At 35.5% G+C, this 13,419-nt stretch overlaps 2 long non-coding RNA genes across 25 annotated transcripts in view; one reads left to right on the top strand and one right to left on the bottom strand.

The window, feature by feature from the left end:
* The window catches only part of LOC106112677 (uncharacterized), a 79,544-nt gene that overhangs the window by 16,158 nt on the left and 49,967 nt on the right, over nucleotides 1–13,419 (top strand). For all 8 annotated transcript variants that reach the window (XR_008747108.1, XR_008747105.1, XR_008747107.1 and 5 more), the window contains exon 2: nucleotides 11,937–11,986. This is a non-coding gene — a long non-coding RNA (uncharacterized LOC106112677). The remainder of the gene's footprint in view (nucleotides 1–11,936; nucleotides 11,987–13,419) is intronic.
* LOC114012923 (uncharacterized) overlaps nucleotides 1–13,419 on the bottom strand; it is an 89,728-nt gene that overhangs the window by 54,971 nt on the left and 21,338 nt on the right. For 9 of the 17 annotated variants that reach the window (XR_008747092.1, XR_008747091.1, XR_008747096.1 and 6 more), the window contains exons 7-9: nucleotides 7,060–7,146; nucleotides 6,275–6,366; nucleotides 1,412–1,563 (exon numbers count right to left, since the gene is read on the bottom strand). This is a non-coding gene — a long non-coding RNA (uncharacterized LOC114012923). The other 8 variants (XR_008747102.1, XR_008747100.1, XR_008747103.1 and 5 more) reach the window with 6 other exon arrangements.

The raw sequence follows: 13,419 nt of genomic DNA, 5'->3' as shown, positions 1-13,419 counted from the left end.
CATTTTTCTCAATTTGTTCAATTCATAAAGCATCTCACAATGTAGAACCATTATTCTCTCTTAAGTCCAGCCACTCAATGTTCAGAGGCCTTTTTAAAGCACTATTTCACTTCTACCCAGGAATTATATTTTCCTACCCTTGTAAAAAAAATGTGAGTTAAACATTCTGAAGCTATTTTCTAGACATGTTCCTCCAAAAGCTTCTCTGACCTATACTGTTTTTCTTCTGCCTAAACTGTATTAATATAAAGGTGCTGTGGTATGTGACTCATATTCTTGAATAATTCTATTCAAGTTGACAACAGTCTTTCTCCAGACTGGCTTGTATTATAAAGCTTTTAAGATTTTGGTGGTCTCTTTCCAAGTTAATTTTCATATAGCATAAGTAGATACCTCCTACTTAAAAAAAAACCAAAACATAAACCAAAGCCATTCAAGTGAAGTATTAAACAGAAAAGTGATACTGGAACCCTTTGGTTCTATATCAAGATAACATGACAGAGCAAGCTACAAAAGTGAAGGGGTGCTACTTCTCTTATTCAGATACTCCTCTCTGGGAGGCTGACAGTGACAGCCACGCAATTCTCCGTACACTATTCACGTTTTTAACGCAGCTGCTTCTAATAATTGAAACTTTTCTACCACAATTTGAGGGAAGAAGGTACAATAAAATGTCCATTTGCAAATGTTTACAACCTTTTCTGTCACAGACCCAACAGAAGAAAAAACACTGAAAGAGAAACACTTTAATTTGAAGACTTTAATTATTGTTTGATATGAGCATGTAAGTCCTTAAGCAGCTAACAGATTAGCACCACAATAAATAGAAATGGTTTTCTGATCATCCTTCAAACTGAACTTCTTAGAAAGAACAGACGTGCTAGCCAGTATTCTGAATAGACTGAATTCTGTCAGTATTCTGAATAGGCAAATGGTCTTCATTCCTTCAGTACCCTTGCTCTCTTACATTACATATTTTAAGCTCTAACAAAAGCATATACATGAATGATTCACATTATAATCAGGGCCATGAATGTTGGGAACATGAACCATATATATTCTTTAATGTTTTTGAGTACAGGAAAATAAAATGTCTTGAGGTTTGGAGCAGAAATACAAGTGATACTTTCTAGTATCACTAACTAATTTCACTTTAGGGTTCCATTATCACGGCATAGATACTAGGTTTCATTTTTATTACTAACAGGCTTTACTCATTTTAGTTAAAATAGGCTGTTAACCACCAAAAGTAAAATTAATCATCAAAGTTCTGGTTTTGTTTAGGAATCAGACTTTTTAAGATATTCTGTCAAAATAATAAACTCCAGTTATCTGTATGTGACTTAAAAGAAACTGCATGTGTTTTTGAATGCAGAGCATTTCCCCATAGTATCTGCAAAACTATACATACCTGAAAAGCACGTACTAGAGAGAATTAGGAGCCAAGGAAAAAGGGTATTGACAATGCTGGAACCAGCTTCCTATCCGGAGGGTCAGGTAGTGTAAGCAGACTAATTGTACTGCTTGCATGGACAGGTAAAATGCTTTATCCTTATTGATGATCTGTAAATAGAAATCACATGTATATGAACTTTAAAATTAAAATAAGTGAAAATTAAAAAACAGAAAGGCGTACAAAATACAAGTATTCATCTATTGACAAAAAAAATGATACCTGCATTTTTGATGATACAGAAGCATTTTTGATGAAACAGAATAGTGTTCAGACTATCCAATTTCATCTCCATATTCCAAATTTACTTTTCAAATTAATTCTTAATAATCCAGATTATTTATTGAGTGGAGCCAACAATTATGAAAGAAGATAGATTTAAGAGCATTGTGATGACATAAACTTTTTGTCTAATCTGTTCTAAATTGCCAGTGAGGAAGATGTTCCAGCACCAACAGATAGCCTGGTTCCAGTCTTTAACTGCCCTCGTACTTAGAAGGATTTTTCAAATATGTAGCCTGTTCTTCTTCACTGTAAATTAAGATAATTTTTTCTTGTCCTTCCACAACTGGGTACAAAGGACAATTGATTACCATCTTCTTCACAATAATATTCAGATGCCATATTATTTTCCCTAGCCTTCTCTTCTCTTGACTAAACAAATGCAACTCTTTTGAAACATGCCTCATAGCTCCTGATTTCCAAAAACCTTTTCACTCATGTGCTCTCCCATGAGTTCACATTCACCTGGAAATCAAAATAATTTTCTTTTTCCAGACTTTATTTTAACACAGAGATACAACAATTTTATTCGTTGACTTTTATTCTGGTCATTTTGCATGAGCATTCTTTCATTTTGCTTCATCTGTAAAACCAGGCAGTATCAATGTTATTTGGAATTTTGTGGTACTCTAGAGCAGTAGGGCCCACAGACCCTTCAAACAAAAGACATCTGGCCATCTCTTCAGTAACTTTTTTGGAAATCAGTAATGACACTTAGTGGAATAAGTCACTTGTTCTGATTTTTTTTTTCCTTTTCTTGAAAGAACTGGATAAAAAAGGGATTTGGCATACCTTCTACTTAGTAACTCTATAACTTGATCTTTACATTTAACAGCTAAAACAAGAATTATAATATTCTTAGTAAATAAGTAGACAGATAGATGGATGGACAGGCAGGCATAAATGTAGTTTTCTTTGAGAATCAAGCATAATGGAAGATTTGACTCAAAGCCTGTATCTCTGTTGTCTCAACATAGATAATGTCTGCTGAAAGGTAGAATGTTGCTAGTTGAAGTATATTAAGGAGTCTCTTTCTGATGATTACACAATTAATAGTTTGTGGTACAAGTACAAGTATGTCACATTCTGCATTGTTTTCATTGAGTTTTGTCTGAATAAAGCAGAAATATTCTGAACCAAGAAAAGTGAAATAAAGGATGTAAGATTAAAACAGATCAAAGAATTTCTGTAAATGCTGCAGTGACCGTCTGTCTTCTACCTTTACAGAATCTAGACAACTTTTTTTAACCAGAGATAGTTTATCCCAGGAACCTCCATATTATTTCCTTGGAAAGAAGAAAAAAATCTTAAAAAGTGCAAAACTGGGCAGCAGTTTATGACATCTAGCCCAGATTTTCTGCTTTTTTGCTTTACTTCAGTTGCACAGACTATGCAATTACACCACTGTCACATATGAAAGTTCTTCTAAAAAGTGGTTTCTATGGTTTGGGTTTGGTTTTTAATATTCATATAGTTTATTCATAGGGTACTTTCATAATGAATTCCTGAAATTTAGTAGTTGTTCTTTGTAATCTAGTTAATCTATCCATCTGCAAAAGATCCAAATCCCATGATACCTAAGGTGTGCTCTCAATATACTAAATGAGTAAGTAAGCTTAAGAGCTCCCGGCAGCATTACACTCCTGCTCAGAGCCACCCATTCCCCACCTCCAGAAAATCCTTTTTTCAATTCCTCTACCCTTCAGCCAAAATTCTGATGTAGTCATCTCCCCCTTTCCATACTCCAACTGAGCTTCCAGCAGCCTCTGAAAACTATGTCCCCTCACTTCCTCAGGGAACAGGGAGAAGCAAACCCCCGAGAACTGATTATTTAAGCAGTAATGATGGACACAGAATGTACTTGCAATGAAGAGAGAAGCAGCTTATGAACACTTCTCTATCACATAGTTTTACCTGCACTATCTGCCATAACATTTTTCAGAATCTCTTTTCGTAGAAGTCTTATGACTTTTTTCCTCAAGACAGGAACTACCAGTCCTGGCAGTTCAGACAGATTTAGAATATGTAATGTATTCAGAAGGAAGTGGACAACTTCAAATACTTTGTCTGGTTGTTTCATTTGATTTTCTAAAACTGTGCTTGAGGGGATCATAGTATTATAATTTTTTATAATGTATTTGCATTTCAAAATTACGAGGTCGTTATAAGAACACTTTTTCAGCTAGATATGTAAGATATTGATAGATTTGCTTCATATTTTTCTCCATCTATGTGTATATAATTCTACTTTCTTACATTGTTCATTGACATTTTCTTGCTTTTTTAAAAGGTACTTTGTATTGCTTCCAAGAATGTATGTCTGTTATTTGAAAGAACATAACTCTAATGAAGACAAAGCAAGCCAAAGGTACAGAATTGTACATTCATAGTACAGAAGTGATTCTTCCCAACATAGTTCCCCACTGTGTTGCACATACAGTTGATGGCAATACAGTAAAGCCAGAACAGCCAGTTAGTTCCTCCAGAAAAGCTGCCTGCATTTCTGCAGGACTGCTTCTCCAAATACTTTATCTATAGGCAAATTTATTGCTGAATAGTTATGATGGTCTATTTGCTTCTCAGTGTTCCATTAAGAATAATTTCTTATGAAGAATTGTTTCCAAACACCTACTCCCAACCTTCCTTCTCAACTTCTGGCCATTTTCCTTTGATCTATAATAGGGGTCCTCACACTTTTTAACCAGGGGGCCGGCGCGCGGATGCAGTGGCAGGCAGCCATCTGCGGCTGCTTGGTTTCCCCCCCCAACCCCCGGCGGGGGGGTCTGTAAATACCGGGGGCCGGATAGAGGACCCTGGGGGGCCATATCCAGCCCACGGGCTGTAGTTTGAGGACCCCTGATCTATAACATCCTAAAATTTTGCTCAATTTATTTATTTCATTTATTTCATTTATGTCCTTTATGTCCTCAGCACTCACCAGAGAAGCTGACCCCCTTTCACAATCTGCACGTGGTTATTATTTGAGCAGTTCATTTCTTCTCTTTACCTCTGAGTAACTTGAAAGACAATACTCAACTGAATGCTAACGCATTATGTTCCAACATTGTCTGACTTGCCACATTTTCCCTTCCCTTTTTTTCTGTCTTTAGACTTAAGCAGTTAATCCCAGGTCACAAAGTAGCCTATGAGTGTAATTTTATTTCCCCTTTTTGTGCATCTTGCACATAGTTTTCTACAACCTGTAAAATTAGAAATGATCATGAAAATAACTGGTGAACTCACTAGGTCAAAATATGACCTGGAACCTAATAGTAATTACATCACATACTGGAAAACTGTCCAGGTGATACACAGATTATGTTAACCCCAAGATATTGCATATCCTTTTTTGAAATCTGTATAAATATTTAGTAAAGCACTTAGCCCGTCATGTGCATCATGAGGTCACTATTTTATATTGAAGTGTGCCCACTTCAGCATCAGGTCCTTCTTAAGTCTCAGAATAAAACACCATAAGCGAATGCATTGTATTTCAGGCTTTTATCCTACAGGGAGGTCCACATAGGTGGAACCCAAACTGCATTTTAATAATAAACTAAATCTGCTCACCCAAATGGTCATATACTGACTTCTTTATTGCAACCTTGCTTATTTTGAAAAGAATATTCACTCATCTAGCTGGTTTTCCAGTTCCCATTTAAAAATACTTCCACATCAGATAAGTACTGGTTTGCTTTTTATTGCACTTCTCCGACTTTCTTAATTTCCCCAAATAATTAGGATTAATTTATTAATTAATTCTAAAATTTAATTTAGATTTTCGACACTATCTTTCCTTTTAAGTCAGACATTACATCCAAATTTATACACCCACTGACGCTTCTGTTCGAGGAACAGTAGTCTGAAAGATACCTATAGATTATTGGGCTTTATGCCATTGCAATTTTAATTTAGAGCGGGCTAGTACAGTTGTAACTGTTGCCAACTGGATGCAGTTCATAAGGTTGCATACACCTTACTGAGCTAAACAGGGCCCGGGCATGTGCTTGAGCTCCACAGTGTGATAACGCATGCCATTTAACTGTTTGCATGCTCTTTGGTGTGCTTTTGGCCCAGGCCAACAAGCAGTCAGGTAAGACGCAGCAAGGTCTGGGGAACAGCACGGGTTACAGACTGGTGTTAGTGGACAGTATGAACCGGGCCACCCTGCTTCGGAGGAGCAGATGGGTTAGCCACGCCAACATGAGCTGTAATTTGCTACCAACTCTTGACTGGGCCGTGGTCCCTTTTGTTTTCTAGTTCGGATGTCATCTAAGAAAACTAAATGCAGGTGAAGATCTGTAGCGAGTAGCATACTGTCTCATGCTCCCGTTACCACACCTGTGTGAAGGATGAGAGCTGCTGGCACAGCAGAGGGACAGACCCGTGGCAGGCTGACAGTGACTTCCCCACAGCAGGCAAACGCTCAGCCTGTGAGTCAGAAAGGATCTTGGCTGCCTTGTGCTACCTTCAGTGGGCAGAACAGGGGTACAGAATCTAGACCCCTTCAAATTTTCAGATACTTCTATTTTCAATTACCATTTTTGTTTGCTGTCTCTTCAGCTACCTTTTCAAATAAATTATCTGATTTGTAGACAGTGGTCTCAGATTTCCTTTTAGTCAGTGTTACTCTATTGGAAACAAAAAGAAAAAATAGAAGTTTAAGAAATTTGAAAAAATCTGCTTTCTAGTTTCACGTAATTTCAGATTATATTAGCGAAATTATACTGAGCGAATAATGAGGCTTTCTCAGATAGCATCATGTGGTCCAAGCTTTCCTTCCATTTTATTTTATCTTTGCATGATGGCAAGCTTAAAGTTCCCATTTCCAGTTCCATTTTCTTTTCTCCTACTTTATACTTCACTAACATTTATTTACAGTGGAATCTCTTACGCTGTTGCAATGTGACTGCTGAACCAGCTTTCTGCTATTATTCTTCAAACTCTTTACATTTCCGTCAGTCATTTTCACAATATGTTTACCCTTTTTCTGGTCTCTTTATTAAACCAGAGATATTGTACATTCATAAGGTCTTCATTTTAGATCTACTATATTTTTTTTTTCTGATGACTATCAGATCCAGAACTGAATTAACTCTGATTTCTTCTTGCAGCTGTTTTAAGCACTACACAAAAATATTGTCCTGTAGCCTATTCTGAAACATTTCTTGCATGTAACTCGAATTAGTCTTTTACAGCTTTTCAAACTTATTTTCATATACATAGCAATATATATGTATAATATACATCTATTATATGTGTGTGTACATATAAAATAATCATAGAAATCCTCAAAATCCTAGAGAAAGTCAAGCGAAACAAACCTTCAACACAATCTTCATGGATTTTCCATCTTCCATTTTCATTTGTGAAATTACTTCTATATCTGCCAGCCATGTGAATTGCAGGATCTGCAAGGAGGGTGGTGGTTTTATAAATTATGCTTTCCTCACCTTATCTGCCTTATATAGCAACAGATACTTATGTCTTAGCCAGACTTGTTTGTAATGCAATCAAAGAACATCTACCTGAATTTGTAGTAGTACTGCATCTCTCAAGACCACATGTACCTAAGGTGTGTTTATGAACAGGAAAACGTATTTTTTCATGATTATTTCCTGCAGGACTTTATAGGTGAAGTATGCTTTCACATAGCAATATTCACTCAACTTCATTCTCGTTTTGCAAGCGTTACCCTATGCTTACACTTGAATTCATTTACTGAAAAATCTCTCCTGTTTTGTTAGTATTTCCAGTTATTCCTCACCATTCTTCATGTATTAAAGATAGACATTTGAACCGACTGTTTTAACCAAGACATTATCACCCAAAACTTGCAAATCAAAAATACATAAACTTCAGTGTAAAAATAATTTTATCTTCAAACTACAACTCTACATTTTTTATTAGCAGTACTATTAAACAAGCAATGATTTTGTAACTTAAGCAATATCAATACGCTCAAAACCAAAGTAATTTTCTAAAACTATGCTAATTAAAGTCAGTTTGATGTACTTCCTTCTAACAATAATATGCCATTGTTAGAATTGTATTATTTCTCATGATGAGTAAGACCTTATTCCATAACTACTCTACTGTAAAATGAATACAAGTATTAAGTAAGGGACTATTTCAGGATCTGTATTGTATTATATAGTTAATAGAAAGGGCAAATCTTCAGTAAGCAGTGGTGACTTAACTTCATGCATACCAATTTATACCATTTGAGGATATACCCCAGAAAATCCTAACAGGTTTTACATAGTTTTTAATATTCTTTCTTTTTCTATTGGTAATTTTCATATGGATCATTTTTACAAAATTAGTTGCAGTTGATTCATTCTAATGAAAAGCTTATTGCTACTACTGTACAGCACAAAAACTCCTCAGCACTGTAACTGACAGATTCCAAATTTCCTCTGCCTTCTAGTCTTTGTAATGTCATCCACATGCTCAGTAAATGAATGTTAAAAACAGGCTTAATTATGCAAATTATTTAATGGGCAAATTTATGCAAAGTCCTGCTTATAACTACACCAGTTAAAAACTTTTACACTATAAATGACATTCTCAGCCACACCTCCAATCATTTTCTAGTAAGTTGCTATTATTACTGTTATTGCAAATTACTGTAACTATCAGAAGAGGCTTCAGAATCATATTTTGCACATCTAAACCAAAAAGTTCTGAACTTTACTATTTATGTCTTTTCATGTACTTAGCATTCCTTTTATTGCAATTCGAAGAATTCAAATTATCTAAAGAACATTTAGTATAGATAATAAAATAAGCAGGTATCTACCCCTCAGAAAACATTAACTGTTATTTAATATTTCTGCTATAACAAAGCATGATTTGCAAAAAATTTTTGATTTTATGGATGTACATCTTTTAGATGTCTTTTTTTAAAGAAAACTTTTAACTGCTTATATTATTATCAATACAAAGCACTGTTTCCATTAGTACTTCTCTTTATCTGCAAATAAAATCTGAAAACTTCTGCCACACCATTTATGAACACAGCACATTTGCTTTCATTCAGGTACTCTTTTTAAGTTTGCACTCCTACATTGAACATGTACTTTAAGTCTATATTTTCACAGGAATGTTTATCTCTGTCCATAATCATTATTCCATTGATGCAGGAGGTGAACTACCTTGAGCCTATGAAAGCATGTGTCAAAAAACTTCAAATGCTATCACTGAATTGTGAAGTTTCTTATCTGGTTTACTGGAAGTCCTAAAATAGCAGATCCATCCAGTGTTTAGAAGTAAATACATATTTGAATATATATGATCATGCTTAAGGCAATATTTTAGGCAAATGGATGCATACGTGAGAGAAAAATGGATTGGTATTCAGCTAAGAGTTAGGAAAATCCAGTGCAGAAAGGAAAAGGAAACTGAAGTTAACAAAAGGAACAAAAAAATGGAGGAGACAGAGAACTCAAGAGAAGGAGAGATCTTTAATAGGCATAAATCAAGAAAATAGTACCAGAGGGAAGAAGAAAATACTTTCACCTGTTAATAAGTCGGACTTCACTAGTACAGAACTTTGTAAATCTATCCCACTTTTTGCAAGTGAGCTACATAGGACTCAATTTTTAAAATAAAGACTAATGCTATATTTTGTTAAATTTAAATGTCTTTAATATGAATTTAAATTAGTCACATTAGATTTTACATTTCTACAAACATCTTTAAATTACAAGTACATTATGAAACCAGCACATTCTATATGAAGGCAGAACAATACTTCTTGACTATTCAAAACCATAAAGTGCCATATTCTTCTTTTTCTATGTCTTCACTACAGTACTACCTCTCACAGAAAATACTGGTATCAGCATCAAAGGAAAGGGTCAGCAATCTTCCACATCAGAAGTTAGGACAGTACTCTCAACATGGAAGGTAGGATGGTCAGAGAGGTAGCAAGTGAAAAGCTTCAGAAGAGATGGTAGCTGAAAAGAGTCAGGAAAAAGAAAAAAACAAAAACAGGGAAAGATAAGATAACAAGATCGATAAGGACAGGAAAAAACAAAATACACAGGAAATAGCAACAGTAAAAATTGTGCTTATTCATTTTAGAAACAGTACAAGAACACTGACAGAAAAGGTAAGGAATAAGGCAGCCATCCTTAAAAATAAAGAGGTCTACAGAAAAGACCTAGTATGGTACAAAATGCTTGGCTATTCCTCTTTTAAGGTGACAAGATGCTCACTTAACTTTTAGTTTGAGCTAATCAGTTCAAAGCAGGATTCCTGTGAAGTCAGGAGACTGAAACAGGCACCTCCAGAGGGCAATTCATCCCATCCTAAGGTCTGAATCTTAGACTCTGAATCACATACTTGAAATGCAATGCATTTTGTGAAGTTCCCTAGGTATTTGTGAACCTTAGCAGTATATCTTTAAGCTGAATACTTATGGATAACAACAATTCCAATTAAAATAATATGAGAAACAGCATATTTTCAACTTCCTTTCCTCTGAACAAAGAAAATTTACTAATTACTTTCATCTGCACAGAACATGTAATAGGTTTGGGCTGCACATTTTTTAATTACTGAATATGACTTGTGTTCACTATACTGAGCACAGAAATGAAGTCTGACCCAAATAAAAGAAAGTTTGCTTTTCTATAGGGCCTAGTTATGTACTACTAGGGCTTTAGGTTTATCTGCTGTAAGTAAAAATCAAAGCTTGACATCACTGGGATTCTATATATACCACATTAAGACCTGATTCAGGAAATACCACATTTAACTGATACTTAAAATGGCACTGCTGATATTTCAGTAATTTGTTACAAAATACAGTGAATACTGTTTTGAAACAATGCTGAAATCCAATGTCATGCTCATAGACACTTACATTATAATGGTTATTTTAGATGAGCTATAATTAAATTCAAGAGTCATGGGTGAAGCACTGGTTTGAAAGTTGGTATATAGCCCAGTCTCTGTGCAGGAAGCTTCAGTGTGGAGCAGGTCTGTGGGGACAACCTCTTCATACCACCTTCACCAGCTTGCCATCCCAGACGCAAACCCAAGACTCTGCTCTTACAGAACCACAGTACCAAAGCATAAATAACCAAAGAAGAGGATGGGAAAGGGAGCTTTCCTCCTGGGCACTGACCTGGGGGCTGGAATATACACCAGAGGGACAGTTCACAGTCTGCACTTTCCTGTTAGTACGGAAAGTCTAAGAGCTGTAATCCTGGAACTGTGCAATTCATACCCCACTGGTCTTCCATCAGTGAGTATTTCAGAATACAGTCACCCTGATACTGCCTATAACAGGAAGGTAACACAGAGTTGTCGGCTACAACGCAATTAAAATCTAAATATTGGTCCACTTTGCACTGAAGAATTTGTATGATCTAAACAATTCTTGAGTCATGTAACATACAGTGGTGTAACACTAATGCAGACCAACATAACAGTAAGGGCTAATTATAAAATACAGCATGAAGTCTCTTATTTAGAACTTCTAAAAAGTTGTATCTGCATTTAATTTCATTTTCCTTTTAGAATGAACATAAAGAGTACAGATATGTTAGGTTTTCAGTATTCATATCTTCATTGGGTGCCTTTAAAAAATGCTGCCCAGTGACGCAGGCACTGCACAGAAAAGGGAACCTTACCACACAGCAATTTAGAGCATAATTCTTATGCAGACTTATCTCTCTCCATCAGCAGAAATTAATACACTGCCTTCCAAAACGTAGACGTTACCACTTGAAAATTATTTGTGAATTGGCACCATAAGGCCTCTCCCTGCTCCACCCATTTTCACTCTTCCTGTCCCCAGTCAGCAATGGGGCAGTTTTAGAGGGGATGCTACTCTGCAGCACATCAGCTCAGATGTGCACTCAGATGTACACTAAAGTGTTGCTCAGGTGGACAGTTAAGGCATTTTATGCATACCACCATGCAAATATAAAGAAAGCGGGAGGTCCCTATCTCTGTATTTACAAATAAATAAGCTTTTAGCATGGTAATTCATGAAGACCAGTTATAGCCCCTGCATAAATATTAGTCAGTTGCTCAATTGAAAAAGTACATAATTTTCCTAAACATTTGCTCCGCTATAATACCATATATACTCATGGGAATCATGCAGTAACTAAACACATACATGAACACGTTACTGAATTAAACTTTTTTTGCCTATTTCCTAATTTATTTTATTTTATTACAGCTTATGGATGAAATTCACACACTGATGTCTAACCTCTAAAGAAAGCTGATGTAAGTAATCCATCGTTCTATAGCTACATTTGGTTATGAATTAATTGACTTTGCCTAGTCTTGTTGAATAATGATTAATCAGCAGTTTCAATTTTCAATTTCAGCATTACTACAGTTAGATTCTGCACACAAATTCTGCCACACCTAAGTGTTATTGCCTGCCTGCCTGCTTGTGCCCTGCCCCAAATGCTAGTGACTAGAATTAAAAACAGCAATATATATAAAAAACTTACTGTGATTTTTTGATATCTAACAGTAGTTTCTTTAAGAGCTAACTTAGGAAGACAAAACACTGGGGCAGTCATCATTTTCTAGTAGGATAATGCATTTTGTGATTCAGGGCGGCTTTCAAAGTCAATTTAAAGACTTCCTTAGAAGCAACTGTGCTAAAGCAAAAATGCACAGAGAGTAAGGTACAACTCAGCACAGCAGTTAGTCAAAAAGCTGAAGTCTCAATCTGTTTTCCATGCAAGCATAAAGCACAACATGTCTGAGCACTACATACAAAATATTGGTGTAAATACTTTCCCGACTCTTCTCTTTTCACCCTGTTATTTTTCCTACCCTCATTACGTTGTTTTTCATCTTTCCCTTGCTTCTGTAAAGGAAAATAATTTTCTCCATTTCAGTTTCTTCCTTTCACATTTTCTTTTTCCTACTCACCTGCACATTTTCTGAAATTCCAAAATTTAAAAGGGCTATGGATCCAGCCCTGAGGTGAAATACTAAGTCCTGAAAGCTTTTAGCATGGCTGAAGATCAATGACTTAAAATGTGTTTGTGTTCTCTCATTTCCAATAAAGACATAAAATCACCAGAATAAAGTTAAGCATTTAAAATCTGTTTAGGTAACTGGAATCTTAGAATGAGATCATGATTCTGTGAAGAACTCTGCTCATACAGCAAAACATGAAAATGATTTTTACTGATTAGGAACTATATTATTATCTCTGAATCCTTATTTTTATGCTTAGCTATTATGAGAAGTGCATGTCCACTTCTCCCCTTTAGTAGCCATTTAAAATGATGCACTGAATGCTTCAACAAATGAAATTATTCATGTCTTTAAATACTTTATAACCAGCTTATGATAAGATATTTTGGAGATAAAAATAGCTAGAGTTAAGACTAACATATTGTACACAAATGTAAATATTATTTCTCCTGCAGCAATTCATAAACAACATTTATTACCTGTATCCATGACATACATTTTTAGATGCCAACTCTTCTAAACATAAAATCCCACTTCACAAGATTTCTTCCAAGCAACTTAATAGCCATTGTCAAATGTTTTTTCACACATTGCATCAACATTTGATGTTTCACTGACATAACAGAAAGTCAGCTCGGTATAGGTTATTTTGTAGAGGACAGTGCCAAAACTTCAAGGTGTTACACCTCTCAGTGATCATGACCTCCTGCAGTCTTTAA

The sequence above is a fragment of the Falco peregrinus genome, chromosome 4 (assembly GCF_023634155.1).
Source record: "Falco peregrinus isolate bFalPer1 chromosome 4, bFalPer1.pri, whole genome shotgun sequence".
NCBI classification, from domain to species: domain Eukaryota; kingdom Metazoa; phylum Chordata; class Aves; order Falconiformes; family Falconidae; genus Falco; species Falco peregrinus.
Note: the sequence above shows the minus strand (reverse complement) of the source record. Positions and strands in the feature narration are given on the sequence as shown.